The sequence below is a fragment of the Pectinophora gossypiella genome, chromosome 12, assembly GCF_024362695.1.
Source record: "Pectinophora gossypiella chromosome 12, ilPecGoss1.1, whole genome shotgun sequence".
Classification (NCBI taxonomy): domain Eukaryota; kingdom Metazoa; phylum Arthropoda; class Insecta; order Lepidoptera; family Gelechiidae; genus Pectinophora; species Pectinophora gossypiella.
In genome coordinates, this window is record NC_065415.1 from 8,488,232 (window position 1) to 8,509,879 (window position 21,648).

At 35.8% G+C, this 21,648-nt stretch overlaps 1 protein-coding gene across 1 annotated transcript in view; it reads left to right on the forward strand.

Moving 5' to 3' along the window:
* Positions 1–979: 979 nt before the first annotated feature.
* The window catches only part of LOC126371209 (monocarboxylate transporter 10-like), a 170,948-nt gene continuing 150,279 nt past the window's right edge, over positions 980–21,648 (forward strand). Inside the window, exon 1 of the mRNA XM_050016463.1 lies at positions 980–1,059. The gene's annotated coding sequence lies outside the window, so the exon portion shown is untranslated. The remainder of the gene's footprint in view (positions 1,060–21,648) is intronic.

A 21,648-nucleotide genomic window follows, 5' to 3' on the forward strand; every position in this document is an offset into this window, starting at 1 on the left:
ATACTCAGGTACTACAAGCAAGGGAGAAAATAGACATTATGAGGCATGCGCCTAGGGCACGTCATGCGCCGCTCGCTTCGTGATGTGTATATTAGTGCTATCATTATACATATCCATGTCAAATAGACACAATTTCTATAAAGTGTGTGTTGTATTGTACACGCTTTATACACACACAGCAAGGCGTGTGTGGTATGGCGTGCGACGTATGGTGTACTGCGTATATGGCGTGCAGCGTATGGCGTGCGGCGTGCGGCGTATGGCGTGCGGCGTTCGGCGTATGGCGTGCGGTGTATGGCATACGGCGTATGGCGTGCGGTGTATGTCGTGCCGTCGTGCGGCGTATGACGTGCGGTGTATGCCAGTACAAACCATGCGAAGTATATGTGTAATATTTGTACCCATTTTATAGAAACTGTATTTGGCATGCACGTATCGATGTATATCCTATCTTTTTACCAAGTATTAGTAAAATAGAGGAAAGTTTAGTCTATAGTAGGTATCATGCATTTGTCAAGTTAGCGTGCTTAGAATGACAAGCATCGTGAAACATTCTGTTTTCGCTCCTATACCGAACTATTTGAAAGAAACAAAGAAAGGAACGTTTATTATAATTATAAGGTCACCATAGTGGACCCTGCTAAGTGAGGCACGGAAATCGTTACAGTTATTAAATGAACATGTCCATAAAAAAATGGCCGCGTACGATTCAAACGTTTCTTTTTAGGACTTTAAGAACCTTTTTCACTACTTACTTATCTGAAAAGTGCTGCTATGATAGTTTATCCAGAATTTATCTAGCATTAAAACACCATTAACTAACACTAAACCGATAAAAAAGTTTCAGACAGTTTTCGCAGGCCTGTGCATTTACATCGTACAAAATGTAATTGCATCCAAGCTTTGGCACACAGGGTGTAATCGTGTAAGTTCCCGAGGGCGGGCGGCGCTATCAGTTTATCAGTTAGTCTTGGCGCGCGCCAGCTATGACACGCACGCGTCGCGCGCGACTCAGTACCGCACGCGTACGTTCGTTCCACGTAACTTTATTGTCACTTGGTAAGTTTTTAATCTGTACTTTTTTATTTTAAATTCTTATTACGGCGGTCGAATAAGTTTTTAAAAATAGAATGTTCCCTTTTAAACTTTTAAATAAGTATTGTTGAAAGTCATCAGTTTTTACTCAGTCGCATTTATATTTATAATAGTTGATTGAAGTTTCTAATTCACTTAGCTTTTTTTTAATCTTCACTTATTATGAAGGAAAAAACAAACCGTGTAATGCCCATATAAAAAATAAAAAAACATTATTTGGTCAGTAGATACTTACGTAAAATGATTTATCCTTCGAGCGACTTTCAGTTTCCTTAAAATTTTTAGTAAATTAACATTATTGACAGCATGAAAGTATAGGTATTTTAAGTATTATCTTTCTTAGGCTAAAACTTCTCAAGAAGAAAAGCACAGAAAAGTCTCAATAAAAAGAGGTTAAAAAGTTTGAAAAAATGTTCTAATTTTCTTAACTTTCGAGCACCTAATCAAAGTTTTTTCGCTGTGATTATACGCACAAAACAGCGAAAAATAAAATCTTTTAAGTTAGGGTTTCTTGTGAATATTAACTTTGGTGAAGTTTTGACTTCCTCAAGTAGCGATAGGAGTTTGATAACAGTGTTCAATTCACAATCAAAGCTCATACAAAGTTTTTCTAACTTTTAAAGGACAGAATAAGTAGGTATACAGGGGTTCTATTAAGTACCTATATGTGTGTGTGTGTGTGGAAGAAGGACCCCTCTAGCCATAGAGGCAGCCAATCAGCTCGCGACACCAAACACTTCAGGACCCCGATACCGACCCCGCCGCGTGGTCGACGATTTCCCTCATTCAGCGCTTATCGCTATCGACCCACTAGGGTCGATTAATTCTTTCAAATATTTTTCCTCTCAGACGACGCCCTGAGCCGAGGTTCGCGCCCAACTGGGCACCCTCAGGCCTGTTGTCTTAAACGTTGTACCGGGTGAGAGCCTTCAGCGCTCCCCATTTGTCCGGGCAAGTAGTTAATGCCATCTGCGGCAAATCTACAATAAGACACGTCAAACAAACAAAAAAAAAGGAAGAAGGACCCAAGAAATAGTGTCAAAGCATTTTACGAAAGGTTTATTTCCGTTAAATATGTGGTGTTTTTTTATGTTGGTATTAATGTCAATTATATATTTGGTACATACCGTTATTGCATATTCTATTAAGTGACTCGCAGATACTATTTATATGGTCTTCAGTAGACGGACGAGGCCTATGATGATGATGATGACTATTAACAGTGTACAATAGACCGATTCCAAATAACATTATTACAGAGAAAATTATTTTCAGCCTTAAAGCTAATACGTATCACGTAATCCGTAGGTTTATAAAGTAAATTAATTTCGTTCTTGCCCTTTTAAAGCAGGGGCTCCCAAACTTTAATAACTCCTTCGTTTTATGGAACTCCATATCAAAGGATTACACTTCAAAGACACTTAAGTAAGAACAAAAACTTTTATAATACTTGTTACTCAAATATTTAGAGGATACATGTCTATTTCTCATTGGGTTAGGCAGAGAAGACGGAATTCCACATACAACGAACCTGACATACTACTTTCGCTTATTCCAATCGCATCAAAGTCTTCACAATCTAAACTCTCTTCTCCTCATTTCGTCTTTTTTCTTTCTTTACTTTTAGTGAAAAGAATGAGCCTTGGTGACTTTTCGACGGAATCCACTTTGGGAATCGCTGTTCAAGGGCAAATCTTAAAGGCTCTACATATCCGTGACCGTCACGGTAAAATCCTTTTTACAGTCATTAATCATTTACCACAAGAAGAAAGTTTGAATAAATAATCAGATTATCCGTTTTACTTCTTGCCGCTTAGAACTCAGACAATGAATGGAATCTTACAATGCTAATATAGAATTAGACAAATTCGATGTAATATTTAATCAACTTTTTTATAACAAATACTATAATAAGTGAAGATGATGACTAAGATGGTACACGCTTACCTAGTAGTTACCAAGTAGAGTAAACAGGCACTGAGAAAGAACTTCAAAAAAGTAGGTTATTTCATATTTTCCACTTGTTTCAAACCAGCTGCTTATTATTAAGGTCCGGTTATTAAACAAATAAATAAGTATTTTGTCTTCTGACAACTACTAACTAACCTGCTCCATGATTATGTATGAGATTATATACATATCTACATTAACTGTACTGTATAAATATACATAGGTACGTTCATTAAACATTCCGGAATCCGATACTAGGGTTTCGGTGCATTGTAGGATTCACACAGGTGAATAGTTGTAAATCTACACCTACAGTTCTATTGAAGCAAATGCCTCGGTTTGTAATAATATAATTATATGAATAATAATATTATTATGAATGTATCATCATATGCCTAGTTTTTTTTTTGCCTTTAATGGGTTTGACTTGCCCGAAGGCATTGACGAGGCCTAAGATGGAGCGAGCTCGCCCAGAAGGTGCATGTTCACTCTGGCCTTGAAAGCACCTGGGTTATATGCATTCGGATATACAGAAGACGGCAGAGAATTCCACTCCTTAGCAGTGCGCATAATGAAGGACGATGCGAAACGCATTGTTCCATTATTATGTTTATTCCCAAGGTCGCTTTATCTGACCTGAAGATTTGACAGGTGCGGTTTTTACATTGATTGCCAATCTAACTTTCTAACCCGCCGCGAAGGCAAAACCAGCCCAGTACTGGTTAGGTCACAAAACCTTTTTTTTCGTGTATGTAGGTTTACTTTAATCATTTATATTATCCTTAAATTATTTCGAAAAAGATATATGCGTGTATAACTTATATTATTAATATGTATACACTCAAGTTAACGCTCCGTTCAAAGTTTACCCGAAGAAACAAAAATAAAGCCTTATAAAATCATATAAGTTACACATAACAAAACATCAAAATATTTGTTCCTACTTAAAAATGGTTTTGTGAATAGATTTATGTGTTCGGAAATAAATATATTTTTTTTATTTTTATACACATATAAGTCTCATTGCCGGGCATATTCCACTTGATATTAACTCAAAATAATGAGCTAAATCATTCCTCTCAGAATTCGTTACGATGTCACTTACAGGTATATAGGCTGTTTATGTTATGTTATGTATGTTATCTCCAACCTGGTCCCTCACCTAGTTGCATAGGTCCAAATTGGCGGTTTGCCAGCGTGCACTGGAGCGCAGTATGCTGGGAGTGAAGAGACAGGACCGTGTTAGAAACACCATCTTGCGCTCAAATACTCGCATAGCGGACGTGAGCTAAAAAGCTGCAAAATTTCAGTGGCAGTAGGCCGGTCATGTTTGCCGAATGCAACGTGATAGATAGGTGGGCAAAAGTTGTCGCGGAGCGGACACCTCTTGGACGCAGAGGCAGAGGCAGACCCAGGAAGCGATGGAGAGACGACCCGGACGCGTTTCAGACGGATTGGAGAGAGATTGCTCAGGACAGGCAGAAATGGAAGCTCAGAGGAGAGGCCTTTGCCCAGCAGTGGGACAATCCAGGCTAACTAAAAAAATGTATCTTCTACTTCTACCGTGTGGATTGTGAGGTGAATTACCAACCACATCAACCCTGCTGTCAGGGTTATTATTGAGCCGCCATATTTCCCTGACATGACTCATGTAACGACTACGAAAAAAATGTATGTTAAGTATACAATATATTGCAACAAGTACAATCGGTATGTGGCTAAATCGATTAGCTCTTGGTTAACCCCCTTATTTCCACATGTAGAGGACGCTCAGGACTCGCATGGCCCATTGTTTGACTTAGTACAAACGCCGTACTATTGCCGGCTCGTCACTGATATTCACCCACTTACGAGTAAGCTGGTTAAAGTCTTTAAAACACAGTTTCAAAACATAGGTAATCATGTTCTAAAAACACTATTTCGTTTTCGGTACCTATGCTTTTTTGCATTACGTGTTACTTTTACGTAGTATATTAGTTACACCATTGTGTTACGTCTATTGCATATAAGTAGAAGTATTTGTTTAAAAAATGATAATATTTAAATTAAGACTTACGAATGATGGGCTTTTTGAATAAAGTGAAAAAATAAATTCATAAATGTCAGAGTGAAAGTGAGAAAATTGAATCATCTCGAATCATTAAATTTACCTGTTGCTTACAAGAACTCTACTAAGGGAAAGGTTGTCCCAGCCTTATTTAAATTTCATAATCATTTTGTACTGTAATTTTCCGAGAAAGGTAAACAACAAACGATATTAAGAACAATACATTTTTTCATTACTCCATTATTAATTTATTTTATAGGCTAAAGACCATAAGATGGTCATCAGATTTTCTTACAAACGCCGGTCGGCAATCGATAAAAACGACACTAAGAAAAGACTTATCGAGCAATGAATATCAAAGGAATGCTAAAAATGATGTGGAAAGAAGAGACGATTTTACATTCGAAAAATAATCATTTATAAATCATACATCATCATCAGCGTTATCCCGTTTTTCACAATAACCGCGTACCTAATCTGAAGATATGACAGGTCCGGTTTTTTGGCGACTGCCTGTCTAACCTTCCAACCTGCAAAGGGAAAACCAGTCCAATACAGGTTGGGTCACATACCTTGAAAATGCATTTCTCGGGAATGTGGATTTCCTTCACCGCTGAGCACTGTGATAATCATTTATAATCCAAATATGAATTCGAAAACAAATTCGAAAATCATTGGTTTAGGCCTGTGCTGGATTACAACCTACGACCTCAAAGTGAGAAGCAAGCGTCCTACCAACTAGGCTACTACGGCTCCAAATATCAATTGTACCAATTGCGGGAAAGTCCTTACTAATGGAGAATTTCTCCGGAGCCCACGTAAACCTTATATAATGAAGCCTGTGTATAATTTTAAAACCAAAAAAAAGTAAAAAGCCTAAGCGTTTTTATTTATCAATATACACACGTTTTGTGTTTAATGCTCGATCTGTTTACCTACCCAAAACAAATTAAAAAGCTTTCGAGGTAAGCAGGAAAAGTACTGGTTAGGTATGCCATGCCATTAAAATATAGGTATTAAATTATAATACTTATAATTAAAATAATATTTGTTACTAACTTAAATATTATTTTTAAACTTCACCGTATATATTTTACTCACTACATTATACCTTTTATATACTTAATTCGCATTCTTGACACGGGTAACTTCTCAACCACGCGAGTGATTCACAAAATTCCAGTAATAAATTACAATTACGGTTACAATCACTAAAAGTTTTCGTCTTATTTTAGGTGTAAATGGTGCCTGTAAATAATTACTCTGATTAAAAATGTAAGGGGCTAGAAAGTTCTGAGTACTTATATGAAAATATTACCAGCTAATTTACTAATGAAAAATGAAACACGATTATAGTTATTAGCTGCTTCTAATCTTCCTATTATTCTCGTTTTTATTAGTTCACCAATTCCACTTGAGTATTTATTACGGTCTCGAAGCGAAATAATACCTATTCCATCCGTATCTTTTTTTTATTTTGGCCAGAATAATAAAGATAAAAGAAAAATAATAATAAATAATACTTACAGAATTTTCCTTAAAGAAAAGTGAGATTTCCCTAATAAGTTTTATGTATATGTTTTTAAAAGTTTATACTATCGTACGCTGTGTATGTATTTAATTTACGTGTTATATATACCTACGTTACCTAAATATCTAGGAAACTCCATTTCCTTCGAGCTTGATAGACTTCCTTTGCTGCTTCCATAAATTCATATATTGTTTATTGAAACTAGTCACATAAATGTCATACATCTATATATATAAACTCTATATACACCAGATAATTAATTACGTGTAGTTCGTTTTTCATTTCCGATTGTGGAGTTGTGGAACACCTTTTGAATATTTTCCGTTACTTCTAGATCCGTTGTAGTTTTCGTTTTGTGTGCTGTTTGTTTGAATAAACGTTCTCTCTCTCTCTCTCTCTCTCTCTCGTGTAGTTTACCGCAAATATGGGTATATCCTCCTGAGGCCGCGATTTCCAGACACAATAGTTAAACAATGGATAAGATTTTAAAAGAACATACGGCCTTACAACTTACTACCTACCTTTTTCCTTTATAAGAAGTAAATTATGTTAACAATATATTACATAAAAACTGCGACGGACCTAAAAGTAACGGAAGACGTTCAAAAGGGGCTCCACATCGGAAATGAAATATGGACAACACGATTAACTATCTGATCCAAGGGCATGTAGAGACTACTTTTGATAAACAATATCATTGAAAATCCCATTAATACTATATAATAACCATACTATACTATATTCTGACTACACTGTAACCTACTGTAACACACACATATACACCTTCTCACAAACATAAACTATACTGTATAATAATTATTTTGGATCTAAATTTGAATTTCCTGTTTCCATTTGGAGCGTCTTGTCTGATATCATTGTGAAATGAACCTTGTAAACGGAAAAGTTGCATCTTGCTTAGCACTTGTCAAGTACAGCATGAGACATTGGTATTTTATTTCACCGCACCGTCATTATACTTCTTTCTCCTATTCCATTTCTGAACGTGATAGGTACTTATTGATTTCAGTTAGTGACATCGTAACGAAAACTTTGAAGGTTGAATTTTCCGTCGCTATACTATGGAACTGAAATTAATTAAAAAACATACATACATACATAAACTCACGCCCGCAATCCCTAATGGGGTGGGCAGAGCCACAAGTAATCAAAACAACTTGCAGCCACTATTGATACGATGTCGTAAGCTGGATATGATGAACCTTATGGTGATAAGGGATCAGCCTATCGCCCATAACATTAGTCCATCATGTTAGAGGACACAATCCCTCTGTCGGTTTTTACGACATGCCCGGGAAGACCAGCAGCTGAACGTTTTCTATGTTTTTTATTTGCTCCCAGAACAGCATAGAAGCGAAAACTAAACTACCTAACTACTTTTTTGTGTTTAATTAAAAAAACACAAAAAATTCATGAATTTTCCGACAGGAAATTCCACTTGCTACCAACATACCTGTACGTACTTGTACGGGGTGTAAATGGCATGGTAACGAATACGAATAAAATTAGTTCGTAAAAATCACAATTCACAATTTATTAGTCCACTCGTTCCAATATTTTTTTAATGTTTTATGTTTTTCACATCGTTAGCGCGTTCGTTAGTACGAAATAAATTAGGACACGTATGCGATAATAATTCCTAAGCAGTTCGTAAATTCTTCCAACCCCAATAATTATCGCCAGTAGAGATCTAAAACGAGTTCACTAATGTAACATGAAACAGAACAAGCACTAAGAATAAAGTACTACGGCATAATTACGAGGCAAGCAAAAGGTCGATCGTGTAGTAAACATTATCGTATAATTATTATTGTTTAAGTTCTTGTCTAGTTTTAAGTAGACCTAGCCAAGTAGTGTATTCCAGCTAAGAAGTAAATGCTGTTTGAGGAAAATTATTAATAAACCCACATCAAAAGGAACAGTGCTTGGTACTTACCTTCGGCGTTGGACTGCAATCCACTTTTGGTTTTACGACAAATAATTGTCTATTATACTTTGTTTGTTTATATAAATATAGGTTGCCAATTGTTAGCTGGTTACCTATCTATAAAATGTTCATCAATTTTAACAGACGTGTTACTCAATCAATTAATCTTCTTCTTCTATCGTTTAGGTTGTGAGGTGGATTACCAACCCCATCAACCCTGGTGTCAGGGACTATTGAGCCGCCAAAGGCCCCTAATATAGCTCATGTAACGACTACTAACTAACATCAGTAAGAAGTAACCGGGTTCAACGGCTTAACGTGCCTTCCAAAGCATGCATCATCATTCTTTCGGACAATCAGGTAATCAGCCTGTAATGTCCTATAACCAAACTAGGGATCTCAAAGTGATTTTTGAACCTGGGACCTCCAGATCGTGAGACCAACGCTCAAACCACTAGACCACGGAGGCCGTTAACCAATTAATAAGTCCGGGGGTATTTACCAACGTAGTACATAGTAGTATATTTTGATTTGGAACCACGTCAAACATGGAGCATAGGTAATTAACGAATACAAATAAAATAAATATTTACAAATTGATGTTTAAAATAGCTAATGTCGCACAAAACCAGCAGTATACGGGGCTAAAAAACGTATACTTCCGTAAATCTTTATTTTTCAATTGCCGTCCTATATTATGGTATACCTACTATATTTCAACGAAACCCAAAATTAACTACATTTTATGATGAAAATAAGACCTTATAACATGTACGTAAATAAAAGCGAGCAAACCGGGGTTATTCATAAGAAATCACATTACACGGAAGCCACTATCCGCTAGGAACCCGTTTGAAAAATGAGCCGTAGAGTCGAATAGCTGGTGAGTAACCGGCAGAAACTCTGACCGCTTCTTTTGTTTTCGTTTTATTCTGAAACCATATAATAAGTAAGTACTTTTATAAAAGGCGATGCATGCATGGGCAGGTACGGAAAGAAATACTTAAATGGTTTTGCTTATTGCTATGATGCTTGGTGATAATACGCTTTTATAAATGGCCAAAATAGAAAAACGTAAAATGTTCTTAGGGCATATCTTTACTCGGAGTTTATTCTGTGGTGATCCTAGCCCACGTGTCGTCAGGCATTCGACGTGACCAACCCAATCCCACTACAAATTGGCGCCTGCGTGAGAGAAGAAAGAGTATTCTATAGAAGAAATGGACGGAGGCTTTTGCCCAGCATCGGGACTTTGTAGCAGAGTACAAACTTTTCTTCTAACCGTCAATCATTTTAAATTTCGAAATTCCATTCAATTCCGCATTTCCTTTCAGTTTTCGCTGACGTATTGCATCCCCGACCTTCATAAGAGCAACATAATTATATTACATATAGGTATACTGCTAAGCTCTGGCCGTGCCCTCTAATTTTGAATTGTAATTATTAATTCTTTACTGTATCTTATATAGCATCGTTATGCAGGCATCGAGACAAACTTTTGCAGGTTTACCGATGTCTGTATTCCAATTTTTGTAACATTGTTTTTATAAGAAAATAAATAAATAAAAAAAAAATATATATTTGTGAAGTGCTAATTAATAAACTGGGTATTCCTATATTCCAATAAAAAGTTATTGTATTGTATAGTATATACTATACTCTTTATTGGAATATAAGAATACCCAATTTATTAATTAGCACTTCACATACACTATACAATAGTATATGCTATACAATACAATATCTACCCTTGATATAGCGTTCGGTAAAACAGACTACAGCGGACTATTTCATTCTTTTCTTACTCAACAGTGTTATACAAGTGCTATTTTTATTTGGTCTTGCCCATTGCCCGAGATTATTTCGACAGCCGATGGACTAATTCCAGAATTAAGACACACAGATATGGGTGTATGTAAGTAGGTACTTAATTAAAACACATAATAACGGGTTCTTACCGCGTTTAAATGGAGATATGAGACTACCGATATTTCGACACTGTTGCAAGTGCCATGATCACGGGATGACTGATGAGATTGGAGTGGAGTAGTACTTACTTTTGATTAACTCGACTTTTATTTTTCTTAAGCTGAAGAAGTAATTTTATTATAATAGCAACTAATCATTATGAACCTTCTATGAGTTGCAATATAATAACACAATATAATGTAGAACAAAATAGACGACTGAAATAATCTTTAAAGAAAATTAATAAAAAAAATAAAAAAAATTAATGAATACTAATGCAAATTAATCTACTTAGTGGAATGAATACGTTACATTTATACAATACCTTTTTCAGCGCCACAAAAAACGAATTCTTGAGGTTTTATGTTATTATTTTCACGTCACTTATTTTTCCTATAAACCGGCGAGCACGCATGAAGTCTTTGATGCGAGTGGAAGCGAGAGTGGTGTGGCAGCATTGTAGTAAGTGAAATTCAGTGGTCTCTGCCTACATCAATGGAAGATAGGCGTGCTCATAAGTTTCATGGAATTGTGGCGATGACAGTGACTCCCCGAACGGCGATTCCCGCTACAGCGAATCTCTTTACGGCGTGGCGTCAAAAAAATCGAAGAAAACTTCCCGTTGGTCAGATTAGTCTGACCATCAATCTGACCCGTGCGAAAAACCGAAAAAATCGGGCGACGTTACTCGCCGTAAGGCCTCAAACTGGATGACAGCGGCAGCGGGGCGCGGCGGCGCCGAAGGCTAAAGGGACTCGCCGTAGCGGGAACATGCCGCATCTAACAACTTTCCATTACAGCATACAAGCGCTTATTGAATTATTTTAACGCCTGAATAGTGAGTAATAAATAGGTGGTTAACAAGATGCAGTCTACCACCACCAAAATGTATTGTTTAATTATTGATTTTTGGTCCTCGTAATTAATCTGAAAGAAATAAGGACTTTTAAAATAGTTCTCATTGTATGCGCCATAAATTTCCGTATGGCTTCATGGCTGGCGAAATATTTGTACTAAATTCATTCTTGTGACTGTGATACTGACTTTGACTGTGTCTTGTGTTTTTAGACTGTGTCTGTAATTCTGTAATTTATTTAATGTATAATAAAGACTTTTGATAACAAAAATCATTAAATACAAATGCTACCTATAGCTCTGTCATGAACATAAAATCTAAAAATCAGATCAAATCATTTGTTTGTTTTTATTTTTTGTAGATAACATTCTTGATTGAGTTACCTTTGTGACATTGAGATTTAAGATGAAACAATACTACGATAGGAAACAATATTACATCGATAAGCATGTTAGGGATGTAAAGTAAAACTTCGACTCCCATCCTTCAATAATAGAAGATTTACATTTTTATTTTTTGACGCGCATTAACTACTTTGCCGGAAAAGAAGTCGCCCAAAGGATCACGTTTTATCTAACTTACTGAATGAGTTATTAAGCGATATGCTGGAACCACTATTTCATCACACGAAAGTAAGATGCTTATTTCAAAAGTAAGTAGTTCTAACGACTTGTGGCTGAGCCTATCTAAGGTTAGAAACAAGATTCATGGTTTTGTAAACAGTTGGTAGGTTTTATGTTCTAAGTATCACATGATCCAAACACAAACACCCTACATGCGTCCCACTGCTGGGCTTAGGCTTCCTACTCAACCAGAAAGAGTTTGGAGCATACTCCACCACGCTGCTCTACTGCAGGTCACCATTACCTCTACTAAAATATTTTACTCTTCTGACAATGACCTTCACACATGACGACGACAGGTTTTATTTTATTTTGCCGAGGATTTTATACCAAATAAAAACGTGGGAAATACGTTAGAAGAGGCAATAAAAAGTTTAGGGTAGAGGACATCATGTACGTATTATGAAGATCTAACCTTTCGCCACCTTTTGTAAATGACTTTTGCAAAACATCCTGTAAGTACTTTGATGTCGATACTTTCATTCAGTCAGACGATTCTGTATTAAATAAATGTACTTAACTTAAGAAAAATGTAGATGGTTCTCGCCTATAAAAAGTTTACCTACGCTTTGAGATATTAAATGGATTCTACCCTCTCGCGAACTGTGATATAAATAGAATAATCCTTAATATCCCTTAAAGTGTGAGTGCGTAGGGCGAAACATTAATATTATAGCAAAAATAGAATCCATAGAAAATGTTCTTTTGAACAAAAATAGAGTTCGACAAAATGTTTCATAGAAAACTGTACGAGGTGTTAGTGACATCGTAACGAATACTGAGGGGGTGATTCAGCTCATTATTGTGAGTTAATATAAAGTGGAATTTTCTGTCGGAAAATTCATGAACATTTTTGTGTTTTTTCAATTATTTTAGTTACATACTTTTGCGACGGAAAATTTCACGTGATAACTGCTCAGAATAATGGTCTGAATCATCTCTTAAAGTTTTCGTTACGATGTCACAGATAAGCAAAATACTAAAAAATGGATTGCAATTTAGGGCTATTTGGTAAAATTAATATGCGTGTCTGCGGTTGTTACATCCACGAGATTCGTAAATACTTTTTATAAGAGAAGAGTATTTTATACCGCGCCTTCACCTCAGTCATAACACGTTCCGAAACGGTACCTAGTAAATTTATGACAGGATTAGCTGTTACCCGCAACTTCCTTCGCGTAAAACCCTATTATTAAAACTAAAAAAGTTTCATACAAACTTTGCTTTTCCCTTTCTACCTCCTTAGGAGTTGAATTTCATAAAATCCCGTCTTAGTAAGCACCTATGTCCTAAAAGGAACCCTCATGTACTAATTTAGACGCCTAAGATTTGTAGTTTTTTAGATTTCTTGGTGAGTGAGTCAGTCAGACAGTGACTTAAAATAAAAAGAATCACTGGACCAATAAGTGTTCTAAATGAAAAAGGATCATTCACTTTTTTACTTAACTTTGCAATTGAATGGTCGACACCACAACATTCCTTTTTTTTTGCTTCAATTTAACTTAACATAATGAATTCAAGAAGAGTCTGATTAGATTCAGATTAGATTAGATCGATGTTTGCCACTTTACAAGAATCCATTTAAGAAAAGTTATGCTAAGTAATGTATGCTAGTAACCTGCCATGACTCAAACGAGAAGGCAAACCACATCGCCTTATGAAGCATTAGCTCACTTACAATACGAGTGAATACATTAACTGGGGTAGGAATGTTATAAAAAAGCATTTGCGTACATTTTTTTATTAGTTAGGTGTTGGTATTTATTAAGCCCTAAATACCGCACAGAGCTTATTAGTTCGAAGGCTGTTAGTTTATGTTTTTATCATGTTATTATATATAAGGTTGTTGATGATATTAAATCAGGGGTCATTCAATAATTTCGTACAATCTTAGACCAAAAGTGCAGTCACTGAGCCCAGCAAATTATTTGTAAACAGTGGTGAAATTATGAACCATTAGTAGTCATAATTATAAAATTTATGTTTTGTAGGTGTTTTTGGTCTATTACAGAAATGACGTGTAACCAAGAGGTCTTAAGTCCCACCAGTTAGTTTACTACTTTGCAAGAAACTGATTGGACTTTTGCACCTTATCGTCCATACAAAATATCACGCCCATTTTCCATAAGGATCGGCAAGCGGCGAGAAGAACGGAATTCAACTTGTTACTATCCAGACAGACCACATTCGTTGCGTCCACCCTTATCAAAGTCACGCTCATCAGTGGAAAGTACTCTTGACCCGGCTTGTTTAAAATGTCTTCAATTTGATCATGGTATGTTCGTCTAGGCCTTCCACTTTTGGCGCTACAATTTATATAAATTCGCCTAATAAAATCTGTTTCGAAATATTCATAAAAACTTTCGTTTCTGAAAAAACTGACAATTTTATTAATTTACCTAACTTTCGATCCATACTAAAGGTAGGTGTAACTATTGCATGTAGTCTTCTAATAACTAATGATTGCGTCTCTTACCAGTAGGGATTAGTTTGTTGCGAGTTTACTTTATCTATATACTTATAGCCAATTTCTTCCAGATTGTCGACATTGTGCTGGGTCGTCGCATGGCAATAAAATTCAACGCTCCATTCAAATGATTATCACTCTTGGAATGAAATTAAAATTAACGGTATAAACAACCTTTTCCACACCAAGTGTACCCGCTGCTCGACTTTCTACAAATATTTTGTTTTTCGAAAGATAACAGTTAAAAAGTTGTATTCAGTTTTATTTGTGGTTATAGCGATATCTGAACTTTGCAGGAGTCACGCTTGGAAAACAACTAGTTACATTACCTCTATACCGGAGAGAGACAACGGCTAAAGTTTTTACTGCAAATCATATTCAAATCTTATCTTGTAGGTGTTTCAATATAATGTATGTAATACTTATTGTAATGTTGCATTGGCTTCCTCACCGAAATCTTCAGCTGTATTCACCAATATATTAACTAAAGGGCGCAGTAAACTAGAAGTAATAGATTATAAATACATCTATTATCTTAGCAGCATTATTGCAGCCATGGTATAAGAATACCAGGTAAGTATGCTCAATCCTATGACAAGCCGCCATTGCTAGCCCATTGATGACGTAAGTGTCACCATTCAATTGGTATCTCCAACATTCCAAGGACGTAAATTTTAATATTGAAAATTCAGAGAGTTACTGACTAATGTATTTAATTACTATTATTAGTCACATATATAATAGTCATTAAAACTGTACGTAAATCTTTTACTAAAAGTGCAACATTTCCTTGGAAAGTAAATTAAAAACATTGGACGTGGGTAATTTATTTTTTACGAAATGGCAACATAGGGTCGGAGAATTCAGCTGGAGTAACCTTGAAATGCTAGCTGTCAGTTTTGAGCATATCTGGTCTTGTTATACCATGATTGCACCCATATTCTTTATAAACATACATATAAATTCCAGCCAAAATATATATTACATTTGCCAAATTGTCAGTCGTGCGAATGTACCGCTCAGGGCATAACAATGTTGCGAATTGTCTGTGCCATTAAGATAGTCTTGGCTTTATATAAGTAGCAAACGACCCGTTACAGCTTATATTTACTACTAGAAATTATCTTGGGCAAATATTCTTACCCTCTAATTGTTAATCGGCCGTTGAAAATGTTCACAAGCAGTCGGAATAGCAACCTTGAGAGGCTGTTTGAAAAGCCAGTGATTAAAGTGTCTAGTGTTTATATTTTAGCATAAGTAATCATGAATATGTAAAACAATATTACATGAAGTACTTAATATTATATACTACATGTTATATTAATTTAAGCCCGTTTCATGTCCTAGCAGATACCTGTCAGGATCGAATTCAGTACGACTTCAAACGTCGTTATTTTCGTCCTGTAACATCATTATCCTGTTTTTCACGAGGTTCGCTTACCTAACCTGAAGATTTGACAGGTCCGGTTTTGTATAGAAGCGCCTGCCTGTCTAACCTCCCAACCCACGAAGGGAAAACTAGCCCAATACAGGTTAGCTAGCACATACATCTCCAAAAATGCATTTCTCGGGAATGTGGGTTTTCTCACGATTCGCGATGTTTTCCTTCACTGCTGAGCACGTGATAATCATTTATGATAAAAACATGAATTCGAAAAGAAATTCGAGAATAATGGTTTAGGCCTGTGCTGGATTCGAAACTGCGACCACCACACACCACGGCTACGATTGTTACACTAAAATTACTTAAATGAATCAAATATTATGTTTATATTGTTTTGTTTTCACGAACGAATATCATTATCGAGACAAAGAATCAGATGATAAATCTTAAGGACTAGACTAAGTAACTAAAAGTAGAAGAAAGCGACGGATGATAAGAGCCAACCTCACGAACACAACAACAACACGAGCTAACGACTACGTATATTCCCAATAGGGGTAGTTAGTCACAGAACCATATGCCCACGCTTCACCGAGCTTTTATTGTTACACCAACGCGATAAGTGGTGAGACGTTTATACAATTAAATAAGGAAGAGGCCTTGAAAATGTATTTACAGACTGTGCATATCTACACTACGACTGGAAGACTGAAAAGTCTAGTACACTATTCTATATAACTTTTATTGATGTGAGTACAAATTCATACTTTTGTACATATCTCTCGCACACCAAGCTATTTCTATGGCATGTAAATAGAGTCAGTAGCGAAAATTGAATCAAATCAAATCAAAATCTTTATTTGTGAATACAGGTATACAAAAGGTGTTACATAAAGTTATTACAATCTCTGTATTCAGCCTGTTAGTAGGCATACAAATAGTGGCTTATTATTTAAGTACTTACTATTAAATTCAACAATTTATACAATAGGATTTTAAGCAGAGATGTCAATTTAAAGCTAAAGATACAAGTATATTATATAAGACTATTATCCGTTAGGTATTCATGGATGTTATAATAGGCTTTATTTGTCAATAGTGCATGTAACACGTTCTTAAAATTTTCCAGATCTAAACATGTCATACGTTCAGGCAATTTATTGAAGATCTTAGGAGCTAGACCTAAGATACTTTTGTGCAGTAGAGCTGTGTTATGTGGTACTGTACACAGTCTATTTTTATAGCGCAGGTCTCTATTATGTACCTCTGTAGTCTTTTTGAAAAGGCTAGGATTTCTCTTTACAAAAATGCAGACTTCATAAATAAAGAGGCATAAATACTTCATAAATATTGTAACATTATTGATGACAAATAATGTTACAATATTTTTCTAAAGAATACATTTTGGGGTAGTCAGTGAAATTGTGTGTTTAGAATAAATAACTAGAGCAAGGGTTTCCAAACTTATTATCCATTATTTTATGGAACCCCATATCATTTGATTACAAATGAAAGACACTGTAAATTAATAAAAATTAAAACTTTTATTTAAAACATTTCATCGATGAAACTTTATTCGCAGCTTTAACTATTAAAGCAAAGAATTAAATTTCGCGGAACCCTCATAACTTGTCCCCGGAGACCGTAGGTTCTGCGGTACACACTTTCAGAATCGCTGAACTGAAATTCGAACTCCTATATTCTACGTTGCCACGCGAACCATTAATTAAATCAACAAATAGGTATTGGTGTAAATGTTACTCAGGTTTGCATTTATTTATTTATTTTACGAAATAAATCAGAATTTTCAAACGAATAAATACGCATCTATTTTTAATATGAGCAATCAGAACGTTTACCCGTAATCGATCGGATTTAAATCTATTTTTGTTTTTCCTTCTTTGCATTTCACTTTTACACGTTTTTTCTATTTCAGTGCTTCTTTTCACTGTATATAATTTTAAAACAGATATTATTTTTATTTTTAACAGATGATTTGTTTTCTGAAATCTAAAGTCACGGCGGACAAGTAGGTAGTTAATCAGTAAGATGGTATTCAAAATATTACATTAGGCTGTTTACACACGAGGTGTCGACCGCGCGGCGCGGCGACCGGAGGCGGCGACCGGAGGCGGTCCCCGAGTCATAGAATAAGGATTTCTTACTACTTATAGAACGGCAACTCTCCGCTGCCCATCAGCAGCTGAGCTAAGTTTACTTCACCCCCTTCGGTCTTACTTTAGACTTCAATCGAATGCGCGTGTACGATAACGTCAATGTGTAGTTTCTGTGTAAAACGAGGTGTTTTGTATGAGGTGTTTGGGGTGTGTTCGAGTGTTAAAAAGGCAGTACTACCTTACCTACCGCTTCCTTATACAATCTTGAACTACAAAGGATTAGCAAACTTCACTTATTACTTTGAATATAATTTCCAGGTTTATGCAAGTTATTAATTTCAACTTCGTGAACGTTAGAAGCGGGGAGGTGTAGTTTTGTTTTTGCATCCAATTTTGTTAATATAGTTTTTTTTTCGTTCTTCATTTCAACACGACGCAAAGATTTCATTATCTTTGTATATAATAATATTTCATTTGACATCCATGCCAAGTCGGATATCCTTATAGCTGAACTTTAACAAAACTCGTTCGTAAGATGCAACCAACAATGGAAAGGCTTTCATTTAAAGTAATAATAATTGTACTCTTTGTTTGTTCTACTCTTTGATACCTTCTATGGACTCATAAGGCGATAAAGTCAGCATCAGCTCTCATGCATCACAGGTACGTGTAACGTGTTTCTTGTAGTAACATTAGGTATTAAAATTTGTTCAAAAACATACATTTCAACATGCCCTCGATAAAGTCGCTAACAATGGTCGAGGAAAGCACTGTACAATAATGTACACTGCACACTTGTGTTGTACAGTCATGAGTAAAAAGCGATCAGCACAAGTCATTGTTTTAAGTAAGCGTGTGTTAATTTTTGAATAATAGTGTCTATATCTGACGTAATCTACATAATAATAGGTGTGAATAATATAAGTTAATCATACACAAACAATATATAAGTATACAGGGTGTTAGTGACATCGTAACGAAAACTTTGAGAGGTGATTGAGGCCATGATTCTGAGTTAATATCAAGTGGAATTTTCCGTCGCAAAAGTATGGAACTGAAAATAATTTAAAAAAACACAAAAAGTTTCATGATTATTCAGACTGAAAATTCTGTTCTGTCACTAACACCTATACCTACTTGTATGGCTACCGTATGTACTTACGCGGGGTGTAGGTGACATCGTAACGAATACTGAAGAGGATGATTCAGCTGATTATTCTGAGTTAATATCAAGTGAAATTTTCCATCGCAAAAATATAGAATTGAAAATATTTAAAAAAAACTAAAAAAAAATCATGAATTTTGCTACGAAAAATTCTACTTAATATTAACTCAGAATCATGGTCTGAATCGTCCCCCTGAGTATTCGTTACGATGTCACTAACACCCAGTATACTTACTTGTAGCGAAATAATAATATAGCAAAAAATATAAATATATTTATAAAAATGAAGGTGAAACTCCATCATTTATTTTTTAAAGTTTAATTTCCACCATTCATTTTAAAAAGTATCGATGAGGTTTGTTTAAAACGTGATTTCTGAATTAATAGTTTTAAAAGAGATAATTATTGTTTTAAAACAAAAAGCTACTCACTAAATACAGTATTAAACCGTTGTTCGTACATGAAAGACGCCAGCATTTCTTTCTACATAAGAATATAATATAATTAATAGAAAGCTTGCACGTACATGCTCAGGCATGTCGTATTCCTGTCACATCATTAGTTCTACATTGCAAAATTAACTAGATATAATTTTCTATCTTTTTGTAGATTTCTCAAACTTGTTTAACCTTACCACGTTGTTCTATTCTTAGACACTTTGTAAAAGCACTATAATGAGTAGCAGTTTAGGATTTGATCCACTGTTTTTTATTTGCAGAATGATATTTCGTACCAAGTGTCGTATCAAAATGTGAAAAAAAGAATGTGTGTGTGCGAGTGTGTGTGTGCGTTAGTGAGTTATATTTTTTTTGGCAACGTGACTTGTTTCGGGACGCTAAAAACCTAATCCTAATGTCAATCCAGAACTGTCACCATTGGTGAAAACAGACTAGGAAAGCCGACCCCAAATAAAGACGAGATTAGCAAGACGACATTTATAACTGACGTCGGTGGTAGTACCTCACAACATTCATATTCACCCGGAAACTGGACCGACACACTGTCCGCTCCGCCGTGCCACGAAATATTCGACTTGAATTTTGATAACACCACAGATGAGCTAGCATTGTCCGCATATTACACTATATCAACCCGAAAATGCGGAGCTTAAATTTCAGCTTTACCAAGTTGGTTTTTTATTAAGGAAAATTCAAGGCCAAGATTGAAGTGGCAGTTATACTTAGTGGAATTTCTATACAGCCAATTAAAAATGTAAATGCAAAGTTGACGGCTATTTGCCATCTTAAAATGTCCTGGTTGTCCATGACCCGAAAAAAAGCTACTGAGCGCTTAAACTACTCTTCTTACCCGACGTCGACGCCCAATTGTGACTAGTGATGTGGGAATATACCCATCCGGCAACTATTCTTTTCCAAATTGTTCTTTCTTGTACTTTGGTCTTATCTGCTGAAAGGTAGCTTTTTTACGTTATAAGTTTTGCACTTTTTTACTACCGGGAACGTTCCCAAAGTGGGAACATTCTCGGAACGGCACACCACGGATTGTGACGATGTCGTATCTCCACAGTCGTCAGCACGGTGGCTATGCTGGTCATGCTGTCACCGCTCATTGAAAAATGTCATTGGTCTGTAAGCGCCCGATCATTCAAGTTTTCTGTGATATTATATTATATATTTGGACCTATGTACCTACTTCATTTTAAAATTCGTTCGTTTTTCATCTTAAACGGCCTCCGTGGTCCAGTGGTTTGAGCGTTGGGCTCACGATCCGGAAGTCCAGGGTTCAAATCTCGGTGGGAATACATCACGAAAATCACTTTGTGTGTGTGATTTGTTTTGTTTGGTTATGGGACATTACAGGCAGATCACCTGATTGTCTGAAAGAAAGATGATCCGTGCTTTGGAAGGCACGTTAAGCCGTTAGTCCCGTTTACTAGTTACTGATGTAAGTTAGTAGTCGTTACATGAGCCATGTCAGGGGCCTTTGGCGGCTCAATAGTAACCCTGATACCAGGGTTGATGGGGTTGGTAATCCACCTCACAAGCCACACGATAGAAGAAGATTTTAAAATCTATAGGTAGATAGTTACATTTTAATCCTGTTACTGTAACAACGTTCGGGTAAGCGAACATGACAGATACAAGGGTTAAGTTTTTGTCATCTGGCTACCACTGTGATACACTTGTTAAAAACATATCTTGAAACACATACCTATCACATGTTTACACGAACCCTGAATTGTGTTTGTTGCCAAAACACTGATCTTTCCAATAATATTTTCTACAAAATTTTAAGAGAACGCGCTTGAAAATCGGGTCTTATTGAAAAGTTGAACAATCACGTCGGAATTCGGTGTCAAACTTTGGGATTGGACATCCAAACTATTGTAAACTCCATCCGTACCTACCATTCACCGTTTAATTTCATTCCTTTTTGTTTCACTCATTATTTCTGGGAAACGTTGAAATAAATTCTATGGGCAGAATAAGTTTATGACAAGTTATTGTTCAAATGAATTGTCAAAAAGTCTGGCGACGAC